A 23,371-nucleotide genomic window follows, 5' to 3' on the forward strand; every position below is an offset into this window, starting at 1 on the left:
TCATTTGCCTTAACGTTTAGAAGCAAGCTCCCGCCGGACACTGATGGCAATAGCGCGTGACGGCTGGGCGCTGCGAGCATTTCAGAGGCCACGTTAAACTTTTGCTGCTGCAGGAGGCCCAGTGCAGGAGGCATGCGGTCCCCCAGTGCTGCTGTCCCTCCCCTCACCCTGGCCCGTCTTCTGAAGCTGCTCTCTCACCACTCTCATTTTCCAAGGCTACAGAGATGATTAGCCGGGTTCTCAAGAGTGTTTCTGCTATTAATCATGTAGAAATATAGTTAATCTGTCACTAGAAGTATAAAAACATCCTTAAGAATCAGTGTACCTTCAAGTAGAGCCTTTTGAAAATAGAGAAGGTGCGGCGCAGAAGTGTTTCAAAATATGGCCCATTCTCTTATATCCAGGTCACATTGTATTTCTCTCAGGGCTTAAGAACTTTCCTTCCGGCCCGCTCTCGGTATGCAGGAGTCTTTTAAGATTGTCACGAGGGGGAACTTAGCACCGTCTGGTTTGGTATTTATCGTGTCTCTGCCTGCTGGGTTGTATTGTGTTTGTGTTTATGGGCGAAGTGTTGTGACTGTTTTCTTTGTTTTTCTTGTATGTCTCGTTCTTATTATTGTTCTTCTTTCTTCTTTTTCTTAGTAGTAGTAGTAGTAGTGGTATGATGTTTTCTTTGTTTTTCTTGTATGTCTCGTTCTTATTATTGTTCTTTCTTCTTCTTAGTAGTAGTAATAGTAGTAGTAGTAGTGGTATGACTAAGACTAAGATGTAAGAGGATGAAGATTAACACGATATTAGCTCATTATTGCTCTCAAGCTACTCTCGTAAAAGCAAAGCGCTGCTCATTTCAAGAACACGTGATTCATTCATTCATAATTTAGTAGATTCCTCTTTCTTTTATTCAATGTCGAAATGTGAACTGCTCAAAGTGATTCGTATTCCTTTTTAATTTTCAGTTTCTTTCATATTTATAATCTGCCGACTAGGAGACTGTGCTTGGCTCCATAATCACCATATTAATGCTGCAATTATCTCTGTCCTTTAATGGATGTTCACAATATTAATAATTCAGACGATGCTCGAGTAGCGCTCTGTAACACACCTCATGCAAGGCTACACAGGACAGAAGAGTGATACATCTTGGTAACTCGCCCAGCTCAACACTTGCGGAGAGTCAGATGTGAAGTTGTCGACACGTGGTAATGTTATATAAATGATTAATACATCGTTTAGAACAGGTACTTCCCTAAATAACCGTCAAATCAACATTAATGACAGTTCAGACAGCGTAACGATACCGGGCGGATGGTAATTAGATGCAAGAGTAACGTATCTTTAAAGCTTGTACTTCCTTTATTCTCTCCAACTCAAGATTACGAGGCCAAGCAGTCTAAGCTAAAAGTAACGGCCGCGTGATCATCAGGCGTAACACGTAAGAATAATATATCTATATCACAAGTATATTTCACTTATAACTCCCATCAACTCAATATTTACGAGATTTCAGACCGACTATCGCTATGAGAGAGATAGTCGGGTGTAGCATCGGACTGACTAACGCTATGAGAGAGAGGTAGTCGGGTGCAGCATGTCCTAATGTCTCTATAGAACAAATATATTTCATCTATAACTCCCACAACTCAGCATTTGGAGTTCAGACAGGCGACAGGGACAGGCCGGGTGGTAATGAGGGTGTAAGATGAGCGATATATCTACACAACAGGTACTTCATTTACAACCCTGCTGGAAGGTAATCAGGGCTATGTATCCTACTGGCAGGTATAGTGGTATAGTAACCGTGGCTATACTTCTGACAGGTGTAGTAATTAGGGTTATACTGTTGACAGGTATAATAGGTTAGTGTCACGGTGGAACACACACACACACACACACATCTCCAACCCTCCCCCTCCCTTCACGCGCCGCCACACCTCCACACGCCGCACCTGCACAACACAACAAGTTCAAGGTCTGCGGTGGTGATCGGGGCGTCCTCAGGGGATGCAGCCTTGCGTGCCGCGCCTCCACCAAGCAGCGCCGCCCTCCGCCTCCCCCGCCCACTCGCATGCACCTGGTCAGTTCGGCCCGTAATTGCACGTTCACGCTGGTTGCCACGGTAACAGGCGCCCTCGATCTGCCAGCATTGCGTTCTTACGAGTCATTCATTCACAGCTTAAAGTCCAGAGGTTAAACACGACTTTTTTTTTTTAGTATAGGATTTTTAAGGGTTTGGTTTTGAAAGGTGTTTGTGAGTTGCCTTTTATTCATTTTTTTCTTCGGTTTTTTTTTTTCTTTATTTTTTATTTGATTTTTTGTTGTTGTTGTTGTGGTGAAGAATATTGGGATGTTATTTTTGGCTAGCTTGGCCTATCACGGAATGACCTGCAAGATTTACTACTACCTATCTCTCTCTCTCTCTCTCTCTCTCTCTCTCTCTCTCTCTCTCTCTCTCTCTCTCTCTCTCTCTCTCTCTCTCTGTGTGTGTGTGTGTGTGTGTGTGTGTGTGTGTGTGTGTGTGTGTGTCTCTCTCTCTATCTCTGTGTGTGTGTGTGTGTGTGTGTGTGTGTGTGTGTGTGTGTGTGTGTGTGTGTGTGTGTGTGTGTGTGTGTTTGCCATGCTATTCCACCACCCAAGGCCTCACTCTGTTTTTGTTTGTCCTCGTCTCTACTACAACCTTGCTCCATTTTCCCTTTTTCTTACGTTTGTTCGTGCATTCGTTCGTTCTCTGTGCTTGCCATCATCAACAAACATCAGACATACGTACGAGTGTGTGTGGTGTGTATGTGGCCTTGCCCTGCTACACACACACACACACACACACACACACACACACACACACACACACACACACACACACACATCCTCAAACAAAACCCAGCCTCATAAAACCCACCTGAACCACACCCAGTTATTCCCAAACCCAGACACATCCGGGGGCGTAGGACCGGGAGGCGTGAAGCACTCCCCTAACCCCCCAAACTACGCCATCACACCACCACCTACCTACTTTCAAAACACCATGGGAGACTCTGGAATCCTCAGACCATGACTCGGCGGCCGCCTTGCCTTCCTGAACCTGCCAGACGGTCACTGTCCATCACAGACTCACGGGGAACACAAGACACCACAATGCAAGGCGGTCAGAGCCTCTAAGGGCGTTGAGGCGAGGCACTACGGGTAGCGGCGGTCGCGTTCCTCTCACTCCAACGGATCAGACTACACTGGGGACTGGACTCGCTGGCTGGGAGGTAGCTGGGCTGGGGCGCCTGGGGTTGGGTTCCCTCTCTACCACCACCACCACCACCAGCCGGGCCTCGCTAAATATTGATCCAACCAAAGAACTCCACCGCTGTGTGTCTCGTCTCCTCCTCCTCTTCCTCCTCCTCTCCTTCCTCGTCTTCCTCCTCCTCTTCCTCCTTCGTCGTCGCCTCCCCGCAAGGTACACTCAAGTAATTTTCCCGAGTCCTGAGTCAGAAAGAAGCGCTGGGGTGGGTTGAGACTCCCATGTTTGCCTCCCGCTTCCTCACTCTCTCTTCATGGAAAGCTGCTAACAATTCCAAGCAGTGAAATCTACGGGAAAGCGACGCGTTTTTTTTTTTCCCCAGGGTAGCGCTTGTTCTGTCGTGCACGTGTGTGTGTGTGTGTGTGTGTGTGTGTGTGTGTGTGTGTGTGTGTGTGTGTGGTAGGGAAGGGTCGTACAGGAAGGTGCAGCAAAAAATGGAGCCAGGAAACGTATGTTCTTCCCATCATTCTTCTTTACCTCCTTACTGCATAGTGCGACTTTCACTTTCGTTGCGTTTATTGACCCACAAGAAGAAAGCCGGTAATTTGTTCCCTGAATTGAATTACCGAGGAACACACACGACTGTCTCAAGGCTGAATTAGTGTGTGAGGGTTCATTATGCTAAGTTAGGTTAGACTAAGTTAAGTTAGGATGGATTAGGGGCCACTTGTCTTATTCTGTGAGGTTTAGTTATGCTAGATCAGGTTAGGTTACGTTAAGTTTGGTTAGGTTAGGTTAGGTTAAGTCAAGTTTGGTTAGGTTAGGTTAAGTCAGGTTAGGTTGAGTTAGGTTAGATTAAGTCAAGTTTGGTTAGGTTAAGTCAGGTTAGGTTTGATAGGTTAATTCAAGTTTGGTTAGGTTAGGTTACGTTAAGTCAGGTTAGGTTTGATAGGTTAAGTCAAGTTTGGTTAGGTTAGGTTACGTTACGTTAAGTCAGGTTAGGTTTGGTAGGTTAAGTCAAGTTAGGTTAGGTTAGGTTACGTTAAGTCAGGTTCGGTTTGGTAGGTTGTCAAGTTGGGTTAGGATAGATTACGTTAAGTTAAATAGCAGTGTCACAAGATAAACACTGCGACATGAGGCTGGGTTAAGTCAGAAAACTGCGAAGATTAGGCCAGGTTAGCCAACACTGCATCACGCTCCACTACCACTGACGTAAGGCTTAGGGACACTCACAAGATTAACCCATACACAGAACCGTAACAACAAACCATACGAGAAATCACACGGCCCGGAAACAGTAATAAAACAAGACTAGGGAACACAGCCATCCATAAAACCCTGGAAATGTACTAGGGTCTGAAAAATGAATGTGCAATAGAGAGCCGTCCATCCTTCCGTCTATCAGTCTGTCTGTCAGGCGCACCCAGTGACAGAGTGAATGGCACCATGAAGAACGGGGGAAGTTATGGATACAAGGGGAAACTACGGAGGCCAAAGTAAGATTGGTAGTAGATGCCGGAGGAATATGACAACAAGATACATTTCAGGGTACGTTTCAGCTGGGGGAAGAGAAGGGTAAGGGTATGAAAAGATGAGGAAGGTGAGGAGGAAGAGGAGGAATAGGGTATATCTAGGTAGGGGGGATAAACAGGTATCGAAGACACAAGAATTATGTAAATAGTTATGGCTTTGTAATTTTGAGGCCGAGAGGATAAGGGTATGCAGAGTGTGAAGGTATGGGGGAGAAGAGGAAGAATAAGGCATCTCTGGGTCGGGAAAAATGCGGAGGTGAAGACACATCAAGTCAGAAGCGGGAAGGACACAGGAGAGTAATGGCTGTGTGATTTTGAGACCGAGAAGAGGAAGGTAAGTGGATGTGACTGCACGGGAAGAATAAGGGAAGAAAGAAAATGACAGAATCGGATGAAAAGAAACACGAAAAGATTTAGAAGGAAAGGGCAGAAAAAAAAGAGTATATTTTGACGAGAAGACTATAGAGTACGGAACGGGAAGAAACAGGAAAAGAGTAAATTTGAACGAGAAGAGAAGGAAGAAAAGGATATTTTAGACCATAAAGAAAGGAAAAGAGATATATATTGTAAGGCAACAAGACGGGAAGAGAAAGGGAAAAAGTGCATTTATAGACGGGAAGACGACGGGAGGAAGGGATTTTACAGTCAAACAAGTAAAGAGAGTATGAAAGGAAGGCGGTTCAGGCGGGAAGAGGATGGAGGCTTCGCGTGCTGGGACGGGAGGAGGGAGGGAGGCGGGAAAGGAACGGGAAGAGGGAGGCAAGGCGGGAAGGGAGAGGGGGACATGCTAATATTAGGAATGGGACAGGTACGGAAGCCAAAGGGAATGTGAATGTAAAATAGATGTGTTTTTGCCCCTCACCTCCCCTCCCCCCGCCCCCGCCATTTTTTTCTTTATTTATGAAGAGGAGAAAGAGATGGAGATATGAATGAGAATTATGGAAAAAAAAAAAAAAGGAAAATCATGTTAAGAACGTGAGAAGGATAGTTAAGATTGAGAGAGAGAGAGAGAGAGAGAGAGAGAGAGAGAGAGAGAGAGAGAGAGAGAGAGAGAGAGAGAGAGAGAGAGAGAGAATGAATGAGAATTATGGAAAAAAAAAAAAAAAGGAAAATCATGTTAAGTACGTGAGAAGGATAGTTAAGATTGAGAGAGAGAGAGAGAGAGAGAGAGAGAGAGAGAGAGAGAGAGAGAGAGAAAATACTACACATACAGAAATGACAAATTTTCAGAGCCCCACCCATCGATCCACACACACACACACACACACACACACACACACACACACAATCAGCTGAGCCGCTCTTATCAGTGTAATATCACTCAGTAAGGCCTCCACAAAATTGGTATAAACTTGGCTGTGGATTAATTGATGGTTTCAGATAAAAGATGAGGTTATTGTACTTCATGGTGTTGTTCAGACTGATCCTGTGTGTGTGTGTGTGTGTGTGTGTGTCAGCATCAGTGTCATCAGCATTCTCACCATATTCTCCTCCTCCTCCTCCTCCTCCTCCTCCTCCTCCTCCTCCTCCTCCATCACAATCTTCATCATCGTCTCTTTATTCGTATCTTTCACCGTTCTTGTAATAGTAGTAGTAGTAGTTATAGTAGTAGTAACAGCTGTGCCTATGACTGATTTATTTAGTAATTTATGTATATATGTATGTATGTATGTATTGAGGTATATAAACATGTATCTGCCTATCACCACCATCACCACCATCACCCCTTCTATTTTTACACAGTTTCATATCATCATCCTCCACCACTCAGGTAACGAGGCCAGGTAATCTTTTGGCCACGTGACCCACCACCACCACCACCACCACCAACACTAATCTAAACACCACACTTACATCTTACCGGGGCCGCGCACATAGAGTAAACGGCACGGAGATAACGCAAATCCCTAAACTGCAATAACTACACCCAGCACGAGGCACCTCCCTCTGACTCACACCCGGGAAGTCCACACACACACACACACACACACACGTGCCGTCCTCTTTCTGCGCATGTTTACTTCTGCGTATGGCGTCTCTCTCTCTCTCTCTCTCTCTCTCTCTCTCTCTCTCTCTCTCTCTCTCTCTCTCTCTCTCTCTCACCAAGGATCATTAAAGTACAGGTGTGAGGATGAGTAATGCTAAGTTACGAAAAGGTTCACAAGTGTTTCAGAGAGAGAGAGAGAGAGAGAGAGAGAGAGAGAGAGAGAGAGAGAGAGAGAGAGAGAGAGAGATGGGGGATGGGAGGGGGGCCGCGAAATATAGACACTTCTCGTAACTCTACCCCTAAATCATTAATTGGAAGGAAAAAAATGCCCCTGCTTCTTTTTATTTTCCAGGAACACAAGACTCGCCTCGTGTCTTGTGTCCTTTTGGGGAGGAAGGAGAGAGAGAGAGACAAAGGAAATGTATGCTGGATGGAAGGAAGGATCATAAAGCGAAGGAAGAAATGGGATGGGAAAATGAAAAAGGAAAGGGAAGGAAAGGAAAAGGAAGGAAGGAAAAGGAAGGAAGGAAAAGGAAACAAGGGGAGAAAATTTAAAGGAAACAAAAGGAAACAAGGGGAGAAAATTTAAAGGAAACAAAAGGAACTGATGAAGAAAATTGGGAAAGGAATGTAAATTAAGAAAAAAAACGAAAAAAATATAAGACCTATGAGAAAAGACGAACAGAACCACTACCATCACCACCACCACTACCTTGTCCTCCTCTTCATCATCTCCTCCTCCTCCTCCTCCTCCTCCTCCTCCTCCTCCTCCTCCTCCCAAATTATCTGTTAAGTGCTTGGGCAAACGCTGGCTGGGCTTAAGAGAGATGAAGGAAGAAGGAAAGGACGGAGAGGAAAGAAGGAAGGAACAAAAATATGATAACCCACATGTCCTGACAGAACCATTTTTTCTTTTCATTTTTCCCTTCCTTACTTTCCCATTTTTCTTGTCCTCTTCCTTCTACTTTCCCATTTTTCTTGTCCTCTTCCTTCTCCTTTAAGTTGATTAGCATAATTTACTCCTTTTGTCTATTAAGTGCTTGTTCCGTGTGAAGGTTATGGTGGTGGTGGTGGTGAAGATTGGTGTCTGTGAAGTGATAATGACTGTGGTGTGGTGAAAATGGTGCTAAGTGGGGGTGATATGGTGAAAAATAATGACAGCTTGAAGTGCCAGGATGAAGGTGGGTGTTGGGGATATGATAGTGACTGGTGGTGACAAATGGTGTTAGCAGTGGAGTATGGTGAAAGATGGTGATTGTGCTGGAAAAATGCTTTGTCGTAAGAGCCAGACAGAGCACATTCTAATTCATAACAGAAGAATCACCTACATAATCCCTTAGAAGATCACGTATGTTGCGCTTATAAGGTTATTCACCCTAGTCAAAACACCAGTAACCTAACCTGACCTCGATCTTAGAGACAAAACACCTTGACTATGTTCCAGTTAAAATTTATAACAGAAAAACTATCACACATTTCAATTAGCTCATTCACCCTCTTACTCTCAGAACATCAGCAGCCTAACCTGACCTCGATCTTAAGAGTCCAGTAACCTAACCTCGATTTTAAAGTCCAATTAGAGTTTATAGAAGGATAATTATCACTCGTACACTGAATTATACTAGTTATTTATATATTCCCAGTGATCATATAAATATTTAATCTGTGTAAGAGTATAAGTTGAAAAATTGCTAACCTTAATTATCTAAGCCTGTGTGAGAAAGGCGTTATATATTTTATCTTTTTATATTGCTTTATTTATTGCAATTTAGGATTTTATTGCGCAAGGTAATTAGTTTATGTTCATTTCACCAGCAAGTCAATACTCGTTATTATATATATATATTTTTTTATTTATTTATTTATTTATTTATTTATTTTTATTATTATTTTTTTTACGGAATTTGAACATCTATTTATGGTCATTTTTCTTAGACTTCAATTATTGTCGTTTACATGCGTCACTTACCGACTCATCTTTTTTCAAGGCAATATGCTTCGTTACGTTTTGTGTTAAGATGTCCGTGACTCTTGGAGGAAATAGTTATAGCTACACACACACACACACACACACACGTTTCTTATGTCACAAATGTAAAAGAAAAAAAATGTGGTTATGAAGAAATGCAATAATGTATCTCTGCCACTAATCCCGGTCAGTTAATAAGAGGTCAAAGAGATAACGCACTGAGCAATTAGATTGTTAGTTAGTTAGTTAGTTAGTTAGTTAGTGATCCCAGTTTTCTATCATACCTTACACGCTACTGATTAGAAGCAAAAGATTCATATTTTTCACTGACGTAGGTGGAAATATTCTAAATGGTTCGTTAGGGAGATGGTCCGTCAGTTTGTTGGTTCATTAATCCTACTTTTCATATATCCATTGTGTTATTAATGAAAATAATCCTACTTTTCATATATCCATTGTGTTATTAATGAAAAGAAGAGGTGTAATATTCATAATTCTCTCTAAACTCAGGTAACAAAAGAACAAAAATAAGAAAATAGTTTGTTAGTTAATCCTTTACTTATTACCCAATAGCTTTCTAGTATACTTTATGCTATCACAAAAAAAAAAAAAAGTTTAACATTCGTATTTCTCACTAACCACAGCTAATGAAAGACCAAAAACAAGACACAAAAAAAAAAAAAAATAGATAAATACCGTCAGTCATTCCTGTAGTTAATCACCAAATACTTTTCTTACCTTGTGCTATTGCTAAGAGACTTAACATTTCCGTAACCTTCATCAGACAACGAGAGACTGAAGGGACTGTACGTGTAGAAGGACCTGAGAGTGGCCCCTATTCAAACGCACTACTCTCACCTTGACCCTTTTCCAACGCCACAGAGACGATTAAACAGGTTCTCAAGAGTGTTTCTCCTGTTATCAATATAGACACCTTGTTAATCTGTCTATAGAACCATAAAAACGCCTTCTAAAATCCCTGTAACTTTACCTAGAGCGTATTGAAATTGGTGAAGCTGACAAATGCTTCAGAATATCGCCCTCCCTGTGTCTTCCTCTCGTCGCGTCTTTCACAATACATCGCTTATCTTTATGTTTATTTGGATGCAATAGGAAGGAGTTGGCTGCGTGTTCGTACCCATAGAACGTGCGTAGTTTTGTGTTTATATAAGGAGGATGAGGAAGAGGAGGAGGAAAAACAGGAGGAGGAGAAGGATGAACAAACAAACAGAAGAAGGAGAACAAACAAACAGAAGAAGGAGAACAAACAGGAGAAGGAAAAAAAAACAGGAGAAGGAAAAAAGCAGGAGGAGGAAGAAAAACAGAAGAAAAAAAAACAGAAGGAGGAAAAACAGGAGGAGGTGGAGGAAAAAAACAAAAACAAAAACAGGAAGAGAGTGATGATAAAGAAGAAGGAATGAAGAACGAATTAAAGTAAAGAGACATAAAGGATAATGATGATAATGAGAGAAAGAAAGAAAAACAACAAGATAGGGGAAAAAATAAGATAAGGGGAAAAAATAAGATAAGTGGTGTTGGTTATTGCGTTACTAGGAAAAAGATAATAATGATAATGAGAGAAAGAAAGAAAAACAACAAGATAGGGGAAAAAATAAGATAAGTGGTGTTGGTTATTGCGTTACTAGGAAAAAGATAATAATGAAGATAAGTGAATAAATATGCCTAATCTCTCTCTCTCTCTCTCTCTCTCTCTCTCTCTCTCTCTCTCTCTCTCTCTCTCTCTCTCTCTCTCTCTCTCTCTCTCTCTCTCTCTCTCTCTCTCTCTCTATTATTAGCTTGTATGTTCTGTGAGAGGAATTAGCTGACCTGTGTGTGTATGTGTGTGTGTGTGTGTGTGTGTGTGTGTTGTAAGTCGGCGAGTGTTGCAATGGCGTGTGTTGTGGAATGAGAATGAGGAGGAGGAGGAGGAGGAGGAAGATGGGGAGGAGGAGGAAGATGAAGAGAATCACAAAAGGAATGTAAAAATAGAACGAAGTGCAGAAAATGTAGAGATTATGAAGAAGAGGAGAAGAAAAGAAGAAGAGAGTTAAGGAAGAAAAGAATAAGAAGTTGAATTAAGCTAAGACAACTGTGTGAAATTATTGTCAAGATGAAGATGAAGAAGAAAGTAAGAAAGGGAGAGAAAGGAAATAATAATCGGGAAATTTAATTAGCCTAAGACAACTATGAGGAAGAAAGAAGAAGAAAAAGAAGCAGCCCCAACAGCAGCAACAACAACAAGTAAAGAAAATAAAAGAAAACGAAAAAAAGACAGGAAAAAAAACGAAAAAGACAGGAAAAAAAACAAGAAATTTAATTAAACTACAACAATTCTAAACTTATTACCACGTGAAATAAGAAGAATAGCAACAACAAACAGAAGACAATGCGTGTAGCTAAGCAGAGCTGCAGCGGGACGGGCAAAACACACCATCTTGTAACCTACTATTTGCTCATAGCGCTGTTAACACCCCAGGCCCTTTCACCAGCCAGCCATGCCTCGCCCAGCCCACGGTCACTCCTCGCCACACCAGCCCCCACGTGATCACCAAGGTCGTTATCTAAGGTCATTGTGCACCTGCTGTGACCTTACCCTCGTTGTTATTTGTTAGTTTGTGGGATGTATTGTTAAAGTATCCATTTTGTGAGTTTTTTTTTGGTGTGAATGTACATTGTTAACTTAATATAACCTATTTTACTTCTTCTATAAGGGAATTTCGAATAAGTTTGCAAAGTTAGCATAACTTAACCTATCCTAACGTAACCTAATGGAATTTCATCTCACTGGACTTAGTAATATAACGTGAATCAACCTAACCTAGCATAACCTAATCTAACCATAGCTTACCTCATCTAACCTAACCAAAACCTAATCTTACTTAACCTAACCAAAACTAATCTTACCTAACCTAATCTTACCTAACATACCTAAACCTAATCTGACCTAACCTAACCAGACCTCACCTAACCAAACTTAACCTTACCTAACCTAACTTAACCAAACAATACCCGATTTAAGTTGTCAAGCAAATTTATCCTTTTCCATAATATCGGAGTGGAAGAGGAACAAGTTTGGTGGATAATCTGGCCCGTAGACTCGACAGGTGAAGGTAAAGGTGAATTAGACTGTTGGCAAATTAGATTGTCAGGTAAATTGCTTGATGATTATGAATGGCAATGAAAAAGAAAGATCTGGGTCACGTTTTCTTTCTGGGACACAAAGGGATGCAGGTACACACACACACACACACACACACACACACACACACACACGGTCTATCTGTTGTCTGCGAGAGAGAGAGATAGAGAGAGAGAGAGAGAGAGAGAGAGAGAGAGAGGAGACACACACACACAACACACACCCGGTCTATCTGTTGTCTGCGGGAGAGAGAGAGAGAGAGAGAGAGAGAGAGAGAGAGAGAGAGAGAGAGAGAGAGAGAGAGAGAGAGAGAGAGAGAGAGAGAGAGAGAGAGAGAGAGAGAGAGACACACACACACACAACACACACCCGGTCTATCTGTTGTCTGCGGGAGAGAGAGAGAGAGAGAGAGAGAGAGAGAGAGAGAGAGAGAGAGAGAGAGAGAGAGAGAGAGAGAGAGAGAGAGAGAGGAGAGAGAGAGAGAGAGAGAGAGAGAGAAATGGCTAGTGTTTTGCATCTACTTAGCTGTCATTAGCAGACTTATTTACTTGTTTTAAAAGGTGAGAGTTAAAGAAGAAGAAAAAAAGTAGAAAAAAGAAAGATTAACAATAAAAAATACTACTACCACCACCACCACCACCACCACCACCACCACCACCACCACCACCACCTTTCCCAAGTAGAGACTCCAGAAATCAAGCTGAGAAGGTGGTGTTGCTGTGGAAGAGCCTGAGTAATGTTGTCAGAAGGAGGAGGAGGAGGAGGAGGAGGAGGAGGTCGTGGTTGTCTAATGCTCTCAAGAAGAAGAAGAGGAGGAGGATGAAGAGAAAACGAGGAAGAGGAGGATGAAAAGGGTGATGAAGAAGAAGGAACGAGGACAGTGAGGAAGGAAGAGAGAAGAAGAAAGAGGAGGAGGAGGAGGAGGAGGAACTTGGAAGAGGTGGATATATTCGTATCTAAAGATGTCAGGTGAAAGAGGAGGATAAGGATAAGGAGGAAGAAGATTAAGAAGAGGAAGAAGAGGAGGAGGAGGAGGAGGAGGAGGAGGAGGAGGGTGGTTTACAGGTAATGCCCTGAAGAGGAAGGAACAAGAGGGAAGAGAGCTTAACAGTTTGAGGAGGAGGAAGAAGAGGAAGAAGAAGAAAAAGAAGAAGAGAATGATGAAGAATGAAAAAAAAATCACAAAGGAACACAAATGAAGAACAACCATTAATATACCCATAGAACCTTATCGAAGGCTGTTTTTGGCGAGTGATAAAGGATAAAACAAAGGATAACTAGACAGCATCAGACCTGTAGACCCTTGCATTAGCTGTGTGGGAAGTCTATACAGTAGTAGTAGTAGTAGTAGTAGTAGCAGCAGTAGTAGTTGGAGGAGGAAGAGGAGAAGGATAGGTGATAGTAAGAATATCTCTCATTACACCCACGCCCCACCCCCTATCCACGCCCACGCCCACACTTGCACATCCACGTTCTTACTCACGCCCACACATCCACGCTTCTCATAGCTATTTTAAGATCATACCTCACGCATACCTCAGTCTCCCCTCCTTCCTCTCCTCCTCCTCCTCCTCCTCCTCCTCCTCCTCCTCCTCCTCCTCCTCCTCCTCCTCCTCCTCCTCCTCGTGTAGTTCGTTACTGCTACTCATCTTGTTCTCTTTCTAGTTTCTTTATTTTTCTTCCTTTTTCTTCCTTTTCCTTCTCTTCCTTGTTTTCTTTGATAATTCTGCTATTCCTCTTTCTTCTTCTTCCTTTTTCTTCTCATCCTTGTTTTCTTTGATAATTCTACTACTCCTCTTTCTTCTTCTTCTTCTTCTTCTCCTTCTCCTTCTCCTTTTCCTTCTCTTCCAAGATAAGTTCTATTTCTCGCCCGTTTTCTGTTCGAGTCTGTAATGCTGGCAGTATTTTCGCTAAATATTCTCTCCTCTCCTTTCCTCTCCTCTCCTCTCCTCTCCTCTCCTCTCCTCTCCTCTCTCTCTCTCTCTGATGGAGATAATAATAATAGTGATCCAGCTAATGTGTTTGGCTTTCCCTATCTTTATTTGCTCAAGGTTGTAATGATGACTTAATGAATGTGTTTGCTTTATGAAGGGACAAAAAATTAAATAAACAAAGAGTCTCAGTAATGATCTTGGCTTTTGTCTAGTGGTGATCTCAGCTCTTGTGGAATTGCAACTCGTATTGAAATAGAGTGAGAGTGGGTGGGTTTAAAATTTACTCCTTTGTGTGTGTGTGTGATAAGAAAGAAGTACGTGGAGAAGGAAAGATAAGGAAGGAAAAAAAGGAGAAAAAATATAGCAGAATCGAATGGTGTGTGTGTGTGTGAGGTAATATTAACTTGTATATATTGGGGTGTAGATAAATAAAAATGAGAACAGGAAAAGAGAAGGAAAGGAGAGAAGGGATTGAAAGGAAAAGGAAGTAACTGTGTGAAATTAAATGGTTTTGTGTGTGTGTGGGGAGGGGGAAATTGTCAACATGTATCGGACGGTGAATTCATTTGAGAAAGAGAATGAAAGAAAAAGAAAATGAGGAAGGAAGGAAAACAGGATTAGAAAGATGCGTGGGAGGAAAGAAAAAGAAAATGAGGAAGGAAGGAAAACAGGATTAGAAAGATGCGTGGGAGGAAAGTAAATATTTTGTTTTGAGGATAAAAAGAAGGAAGGAAGAATAAAAAAATGGGGAAAATAGTAGAAAGAAGGAAAAATGCGGTAGAAAGAAGGAAAAATGCGATAGTACAGATAATTTTTTTATGTGCCAACTAAATATTAACAGTAAAAGAAAGAAAAAGGAAAACAAAAAAAATAAAAAAGGATAAGTGATGGTATTTAGAGGAGGTTAGGTCAGGTCAGGTCAGCTTCGTTTTCCGGTAATTTGTGTTAGCTTCAGCATTATTGTTGTGTACTGACTTCGTGAACGTAATGGAGAATTTATTTTTTTTTTTCCGTCTAGTTTTCCCTAGTCTGTCAGGGCCAAGACGGTGCCCCCTGATGGACTTTTGGATTTGGCATTTTTTGGAACCGTTATCTCAAGTGTATGCCCTTCCTGCCCTCGGACTGTAGCCAGGATTCGAATTCCTGTCCCTGATGGCCACTTGACACCAAAGCGCGCGCGGGTACCACTGTACACCACGGCGGCTCCCGTAACAGAGACAATATAATGATAATAATATTGATAGCACTAACAATAAGCGGATTAATAACAGAGAACGTGGTATCCTTTGCATTTTAAAACACACACACACACACACACACACACACAAGAAAAAAAAAAAAACAGTGAGCGAGAGAGAAAGTCATTCAGTCAGTTATAATTTGCTTCCTACTTCCTTCTACACTGCTCTTCACGCCCTTCCCCCTGCCGTCACCCATCGCCACCTCCCGCCGCCCACCGTCACCCTCAGAACGCTACGAAGGACTCCCAGGACTCCCAAGATAAAGAAACCCATCGTTCAGGGTAACTTCGGGGCAAAATTAGTGACCTTCGTGCTTACTTGGTGACGATGAGTGTTAGGCGAGTATGCTGGTGTTGGTGAGTTAAGGGGGAGTATGACAGGTGACAGGAAATGGTGATATGTGAGTGAGCGAGTGAACGTGCGTGTTTTTGTCATTAAACTACCACTACTACTACTACTACTACTACTACTACTACTACTACTACTACTACTACTACTACTACTACTACTACTACTACTACTACGAGTGAGTGAGTTTGGATAGTGTGAGTCTTTGTGTATAAGAATGCTTTTTTTTTTTGTTTTCTTTGATGTACGAGTGTATGAAATGTATTAGATGATGCGAATGTGAATATTTTTTGGTGTGTTAGTGTGTTTGTGAATGTTCTGGTTTACGAGAGAATTGCAATGAGGATATTTTACTTGTTTATTTACTTATTTATTGATTGGTTTATTTTAAGAAGGGTTCTGGCCAAGGGCAACAAAGGCCAGACATTAAAGGAGAGAGACTTAGGAGACAAAACCAGACACTACCTGAAGAAGTGTCTTGATATATACACAAGAAAAAAAAAGTTAAACCCTTTCACTTCTAAACAATCTTTCTCATAATCAAACAACTTTTACAAGACATACTTTTTCGTTCTACTGTCTCTACAATACGCGCTTCTGTAGTCTGGCAAAGATGAAATTCCTCATATTTTTTTCTCTTCTTTATGCCCATTCAAATCATTTATCACAGTGACCTCAATGTTAACAAGAGACGACCATAGCAGGGAAGAGTTTAACACACGAGTACTAATTAAAAAGCACCAAAAATAACGCTGATCTTTCTTCTCCATATCCTCTTTTCTTCATGCCCATCCAAGTAATTTATAACAGTGACCTCAACATTAAGAAGAAACGACCACCAGAAAAAAAAAAAAAAAAACAGTGAAGGACACGAGTATTAGATAGAGAGGAGACAGTAATAGCCCCAATGCTTCTCTTTCTTCTACATTTCCTGATGATATTTCCAGTTACTGACACCAACACACACCTGAGAGAGAGAGAGAGATTCTACATTTCCTGATGATATTTCCAGTTACTGACACCAACACACACCTGAGAGAGAGAGAGAGAGAGAGAGAGAGAGAGAGAGAGAGAGAGAGAGAGAGAGAGAGAGAGAGAGAGAGAGAGAGAGAATCTACGGATATGAGATTAAAGTTAATTTCATCTGTACCGTCATATCCGGAGCTGGTTGTCGTAACTCCGCCGCCTGCACGTGTGTGAGGATTCGAGGCCAGGCTGTAAAGGCAAGGATTTCCAACGTTTCTCCTACCTACTTAGTGGAGTTTTTGAAAGGGAGTCGATCTGGTATGTAGTAGTAGTGGTGGTGGTGGTAGTAGTAGTGGTGGTGGTGGTGGTAGGTTTTATGTATCGTGCAGAAAGTAGAAAGAAAATTGAAAAATGTTAATGGAAACGTTTTATATAGGTCGGTATTCCCATCAAGAGAGAGAGAGAGAGAGAGAGAGAGAGAGAGAGAGAGAGAGAGTTAGTTAGTTAGTTATGTTATCCACAGATGTCCCTGATCCGTGCATGTCGCTGCCTACCAAATGTTCACTTGATAGTCAGGTCACTGCTCACAGTTTTATCGCCAGTACTGCCAACGTTGCTGAATTACTACCACTATTATTATAACTGCCACTATCACTGCTGGCTGCTACTACACTGCTGCACTACTACTACTGATATTACTATTACTATCACTGCTACTATTGCTTTTACTAACAATACCACTGTTTATACTCATCACTACCAACGACTACCACAAGTAACATCAACTAACAACAACTACTACTTCACTGATGTCATTTCTAATTTCTGTTGCTACAATTATCTATACCACAAAGAGGGTTAAGCCTGTGTCTGTCTGTCTTTCTGTCCTTGTCTCATTTTCACAATCAAGAATTCAAATTTAAAGTAACTAATGTCGAAATGAAATAAAATCCTACTTTCATAACTTAATAGCAACGAAAACAAAGAATATAAAGAAAAAAAACAAACTATACCATCACCATCATTACCATCACCACCACCACCACCTCCACCACCACCACTATATGTCTTAAGTAATACACGTAAGTAAGCCACTGCAGTGACTCATCCACTGCGGGAGGAGGAGGAGGAGGAGGAGGAGGGGGGGAAGAGGAAGAGGAGGAAGGAAAGGAGGCGCAAGATGAAAGAGAGACTGTGAAGGAGGATGAGGGCGTGGATGAGAGGAGGGGATGAGTGAACGAGAATTTTGGGGTGCATATGACAGGAGGAGGAGGAGGAGGAGGAGGAGGAGGAGTACAGATGGGATGAAATAGGAGGTAGAAAGAGAGGAGGAAGAATAGAGTAGCAGAGGGGGAAGCAAGAGTACAGATGGCAAGGAGGAGGAGGAGGAGGAGGGGAGGATGGGGGAACAAGTTGAGGGGGGGTAACTGCAGGTGAGGGAAGCATGTTTTCCCTCCACGCCTTGTTCACGTGCACACCCACCCCGCCCAAGGCTGCAACACCCCCACTCCCCACACCCCCTCGCACGTTCCCTCTTCTCTCGCCTTAATTCCCGTCAGTCTTACCTCACCGCTTCGCATTTGGCAGGGGGCGGGGCAAGACAGGGGGTGCTTGCAGGGTGATTAGGCAGGGTTAAGGTGCTACTGGGGAGCCTCATTCCCCTTGCTTTAATATTAGATTCCTGTAGTGAATGTCTGTCTGTTTCCCTTTCGCTCTATTTATACCAGCGGGAGGTTGGCCAAGGCTCGCGGGAAAGTCTTTTAAATGAGAGAAAACGCGACTTTTCTTCTCCGATTCGCCTTCAGAAGGAAAACGTGGAAGTAAAACCGTTGCTCATTAACTTTCGTGGAAATAACTGTGCCTTGTAATCTTGTGCCAGCGGAATACACTCGAATGAACGCTGTATCTATTCATCCATACACGGAATTAAAACTCGGTGGGATTAATGTTCGTATTTATATTCAAAGTAGACATCATTTTGTTTTATAACGTCGCCTCAGTGTGGAAATCCTCTAATCTCAGCACCAGTAAAAGCGACAGACAATTTTATCCACACGCAGCAACTAAGCTCGTTGGAATTAACCTTCTCGCTTCAGGCATCTACTAATATCAACAGGAAAATCTCGCTACAACATACAGTACAAGTAAAAGTGATAGTAGTAAGTTGTTGCTGGTGAAATTAACTACTTGAGGCTGTGTTCATTTTGTTCCTTCACTTCACACATCATTTTTATTCGCAGAGAGAGAGAGAGAGAGAGAGAGTTAATGATATTACTCAAAATTATAAAATCACAAAAAATACAATTAGTATCATTTGCTTCAGTCAAGAAAAAAAAAAACTGCACTTATTAACACTTCAAACCAACATTACTTACAAAATACAAAAAAAAAAGTTATACAAGTGGACACAATTTACGACATCTGCTGTAGTGAAGACTCCCACTTAATACTTAACCACCGCCCAGTCCCTCCTTTCTCTCAAGCGACATGACACACATTCGCAAAAACAAGAGGCGCATTTCATAAATTTACATTCGGGTGCCAAGACTCTTTCTGGGACCTCGCTGAGATTGGGACAGTGCCAAATAGAGTGCCGCGCTGCCCGCTGTCCCCTGCCCCGCCCTGAAAGCCCCAGTTCCCGCCAAACTATGGTCTATATTTTACAACACTTCTTCGCAGCACATTCACTTCAAGAGGCTGTAGATGAATTTCCACTAATCTTTAAGGATGCTTTTCCGGTTCTAGTGACAGATTAACAAGATCTCTACGTTATTAACAGGAAAAACCATTGAGGACCTGGCTAATCTTCTCTGTGGCTTTTGAGAAGAGTTGCAGTGAGAGAGCAGAGCAGAGAAGCATGAGTACAGAAACGTGATGGGGAGGAGGGTGAAGGTAAGGGAACATGATAGGTATGAAAAGGGGAGGTGAAGGGAAGGGATTAGAGGGATGAGTAGGGAGAAAGTAGGGTAGAGTGAACGAAGGTATAAACAGAGAGATGAGCAGGGGGGATGAATAGGATAGAAGTGAAAGAGGAAGTGTAGGTAAAGATAAGAGGGAAGGGTAAGAAAAGAGAGAAAAGGGAGAAGAGGCTGAAGGGAGAGGTGGAATAGAAAAGGAATAGGAACAGGTAAGAAACTGAAGGAAATAAAGGATAGGAAGAGAAGGAAAGAAAGGGAAAAGAAAGATGTAGATATATAAAACAAGAGAGACACGGGAAAGAAAGACGTGGAGGGAACGGAAGAAAATGAAGAAAGAAAAGGGGATAGGAAAAGAAAAGGAGAGCAAGAGAGTAAGAAGAGAAGAAGGGAAGGAAGGAAGGAAGGGAAATTCAACTCTAACCTATAAATTAAGACGAAGCAAACTGAACACCGCCCTTTACACACACACACACACACACACACACACACACATCCTCCCCCACAAAAGCAACATAACCTCAAAAGCATCCTCTCGCCCTTTAAATTTTTCAGGGGAGGGGGGGCGGCTTTAATAACCCTTCCTCTCACAACTCGTCACAAAGAAAGAGATCTCGGTGTCATCCAAATTACGCGTATTCATTGCGTGATTCATTGCGTGTCACGTCTTAAGAATGTCCTGCCTTTACTCAGCTCAAGTGCACGTGGGATGCAAAAAGTGGTTCACCCAGGAGGTCCTTCAAACGATCCTCCTGAAGGTTAAGTGGACACAACACATTGATACGGACTCCGTTGCATTCCATAAACACGTGATTGGGCTGTTAGTGCAGTGACTGGCGCCCTGTCTTGTCTTGTCTTCTCTCTCTCTCTCTGATTATGCTTGTATATATATTTTTTTTTATTTTCCCGACTGATTGCATACATAAATGACTAAATTTACAATAAGAAATCTAAAATATATAACAACTTATGCATATTTGTCTCTTTAACTGTCTGTCTCTTTCTTTTTCTAAACGTAGCAGAGTAAGAAATCTAAAATATATAACAACTTATGCATATTTGTCTCTTTAACTGTCTGTCTCTTTCTTTTTCTAAACGTAGCAGAGGAAGCCACAAAAGCACTGGCATTCTGGGGCCCCACATCCTTCCGATAGATATGTTGCCACTACGCTACTTGCCATGTTACACGACCTTCTTATTTGTCATTTAAACTCCGCTTCCCGCCTGACACACGTTTCCCCTGCCGAGTGTGGGGAGGAACTGAGGCGAGGACATCCTTTGATCCCAGTCTACAGAGGTTGAAGGTCACCCCGTACATTTGCCGAGTTTTGTCTTTACTTAGTCTATTCCCCTCTCTCTCTCTCTCTCTCTCTCTCTCTCCATAAAAGTAATAGGAGTGGCATTATTACGCTAATTCTTCTTCTTTAGCGAGTTTTGGTCTTTGTTTGTTATAATTTCTGTGTGTTTGAGCGAGTTTTATGTTCGTTTCATTTGAGAAAGAATATTATTGACTAGCTAGTTTGCATATAAACTTGTTTCTTACAGTTAATTTGGGTATTAATTCAAAATGTTTCCTTGGGCGAGTTTCACAGTGGCTCGTTTTAAAGGGAACATGACTGACTGACTGGAGGGAGGGCGAGTGTGCGCCAGTGTGCGGTAGATGACGTGTAAGGATGTAAGTGACAAGTGTGTTGCATCGCTAAGTGGATGTATGGATGGATGCATGGGTGGAAGGTGTGTTGGGATGTGACTTTGTTTTATGTGGATGGTTAGGCAAGGCAGTGTGTAGGGATGTGAGTGACAGTATGTGGATGGATGGATGGATGGATGAATGGAAGGAGGGAGGGAGAGAGATAGGGCAGGTATGTTGAGGTGGTCAGGTGAGCAGTAGGCACTTTCTCCTTTCTGATACTTGTGATGCGTAACTACTCTCTCTCTCTCTCTCTCTCTCATTACACCATACAACCGGAAGGCTCTGATGAATAACACACAAAACATTACAATTCCTCGAAGCTCTGTTACGACTCGGATGAATAACAGTAATGAATAAGGCAGTGGGACTCAGCTGGATATTGTGACACGATCCTCGGGCATCCGCAGTACCAGTGAGTCAGGTACTGGGAGGTACTGTGCAGGGGGATGCTGGGTATTGTGACACGATCCCCGGGCATCCGCAGTACCAGTGAGTCAGGTACTGGGAGGTACTGTGCAGGGGGAGGGGGGGAGGCACGGTAGTACTGGGGTTCACTTTGAGGTTCCCAAATGACGTTCTGATGCGTTTTTGTAGCGTTGAGGGGTCCTAACGTGGTAGTAGTAGTAACAATTATATAAATAACAAGGCATTTTCTTAGAACCACATAAGATTAAAAGCTACTGAAGATTCTATTTATTATATACTTTCAATTTCCTGTACATTTTTTTCCCATGGATTTCCTAGATTTTCAGTTCTTATTGCGCAACGGGAAACTCCTGAAGAAGCTTGGCGCCTGATGACCTTGCTGCTGCGACGCCAAGTAAATGAGGATACAACATGTAGCTTCGAGTCTTGTGTGCCTTAAAGAAGATGTCACCGCGTGTGGGACGTCTGTTTCTACTTTTCCTCCTTCATCTCGTCCCTCTTGTTCGTCTCTGTTCCTTTCCGTTAGTTTGATTTCTGGGATGTCTTTCTACTTTTCCTCCGTCATCTCGTCCCTCTTGTTTGACGCTGTTCCTTTCCGTTAGTTTGATTTCTTCTTCGTGAGCGTGTTACAGCATATCTGTCGTACCGTAGGGAACACCAAAAGGAGGAAACGAAGGAGGAAGGAAAAAAGATGGGAATAAATGAACGAACATAAACATAACCGTAAAAGCAATCACCAAAACAAGCTATCACAACTTTGAACACTACAAAAAAAAAAATAAATAAATAAAATAAATAAATAAAGCAACAGAGAAGCACGACACATTGGTGGACTAACATCGACAAGTGACAAAAAAAAAAAAAAAAAAAATCAAGCAGCAAAGAAGCACAACACATTGAAGCACAACACATTGACAGACTAGCATTAACAAGAGTGACAAGCGAGTGTTCTGCATCACCCGACGCTTCACCACCTGCATCACCTTTATCACCGTATTCTGAAGCACTTCTGCACCACACCTGCACTACATTCAAAAGGCTCTAGTTGAAGTTACACGGATTTTTAAGAGTGTTTTCATGGTTGTAGTGACAGATTAACACTATTTTTACATTATTAACACGAGATAGATTTTTAAGTGTTTTCGTGGTTCTAATGGCAGATTAACAATATTTCTACATTACTAACACGAGAAGTAGGTTCTTTACTGTGGTTCTAGTGACAGATTAACAGTATTTCTACATTACTAACACGAGAAGTAGTCTTAAGAACCGGGCTGGATATCTCTGTGTCCTTTAAAAATTGTCGGTGTAAGAGACCAGTGTATCTGACAGGCCTGTCTCTGTCACCGCGACTGTTTTGAAAGGCCACAGAGATGAGTAGCAGGGTTCTCGAGTGTGTTTCTCCCGTTAATAATGTAGAAATCTTTTTAATCTGTCACTAGAACCATAAAAACACCATGAAAAATACGTGTAACTTCAACTAGAGTCTTTTTGAGAGTAGTGGAGGGGAGGCACGGAATAGTTTCAAAATATGGTCATGAATACAGGCCTGAGTCGTGAAAGTAAGCAACGTGACAGGCCCCCAATAGCGAGTCCTGCGGCGGGAGAAAGTACAGACAACCAGCGGCTGACACTTCTGCAGGGGGAGGAGGTGGATCAGGGAGGGGTGGGGAGGCAGAGAGGAAAGTGCAAGTGGGGAATACAAAGGAGGGGGCAGCGGGGGGGAGACGGTTGCTCAAGCCATGGCCGAATGCCGCTCACTATCAAGAGGTGTTCACGTGTTCACATGCAAGCTGACATCCTCTTTTCTTCCCCCATCCCTCAGTGTCCCCTTCCTCTTCCCACCCCCTCAGTCCTAACACTGCCGCCCCCTCCTCCGTGACGCTTTAACTTTGCACTGAAAAGATCGCTAAGGGGGATGAAGAATAAGCTTATTTTTATTTATTCATTTTTTTTATTACCTTTTTTTTTTTTTTTTTTTCCCCTCTCTCTAGCCTT

General features: G+C 42.4%; 1 protein-coding gene across 6 annotated transcripts in view; it reads right to left on the reverse strand.

The window, feature by feature from the left end:
• LOC135089037 (E3 ubiquitin-protein ligase RNF19A-like) overlaps positions 1-23,371 on the reverse strand; it is a 61,233-nt gene that overhangs the window by 34,269 nt on the left and 3,593 nt on the right. Inside the window, exon 1 of one of the 6 annotated variants that reach the window (XM_063984225.1) lies at positions 3,004-3,225. The exons of 2 other annotated variants lie outside the window; for them this stretch is intronic. The gene's annotated coding sequence lies outside the window, so the exon portion shown is untranslated. Of the gene's footprint in view, positions 1-3,003; positions 3,226-23,371 lie in introns of those variants that run through there. 3 more of the 6 variants (XM_063984220.1, XM_063984224.1, XM_063984221.1) reach the window with 3 other exon arrangements.

Source organism: Scylla paramamosain, chromosome 32 (assembly GCF_035594125.1).
Source record: "Scylla paramamosain isolate STU-SP2022 chromosome 32, ASM3559412v1, whole genome shotgun sequence".
In the NCBI taxonomy this organism is placed as follows: Eukaryota; Metazoa; Arthropoda; class Malacostraca; order Decapoda; family Portunidae; genus Scylla; species Scylla paramamosain.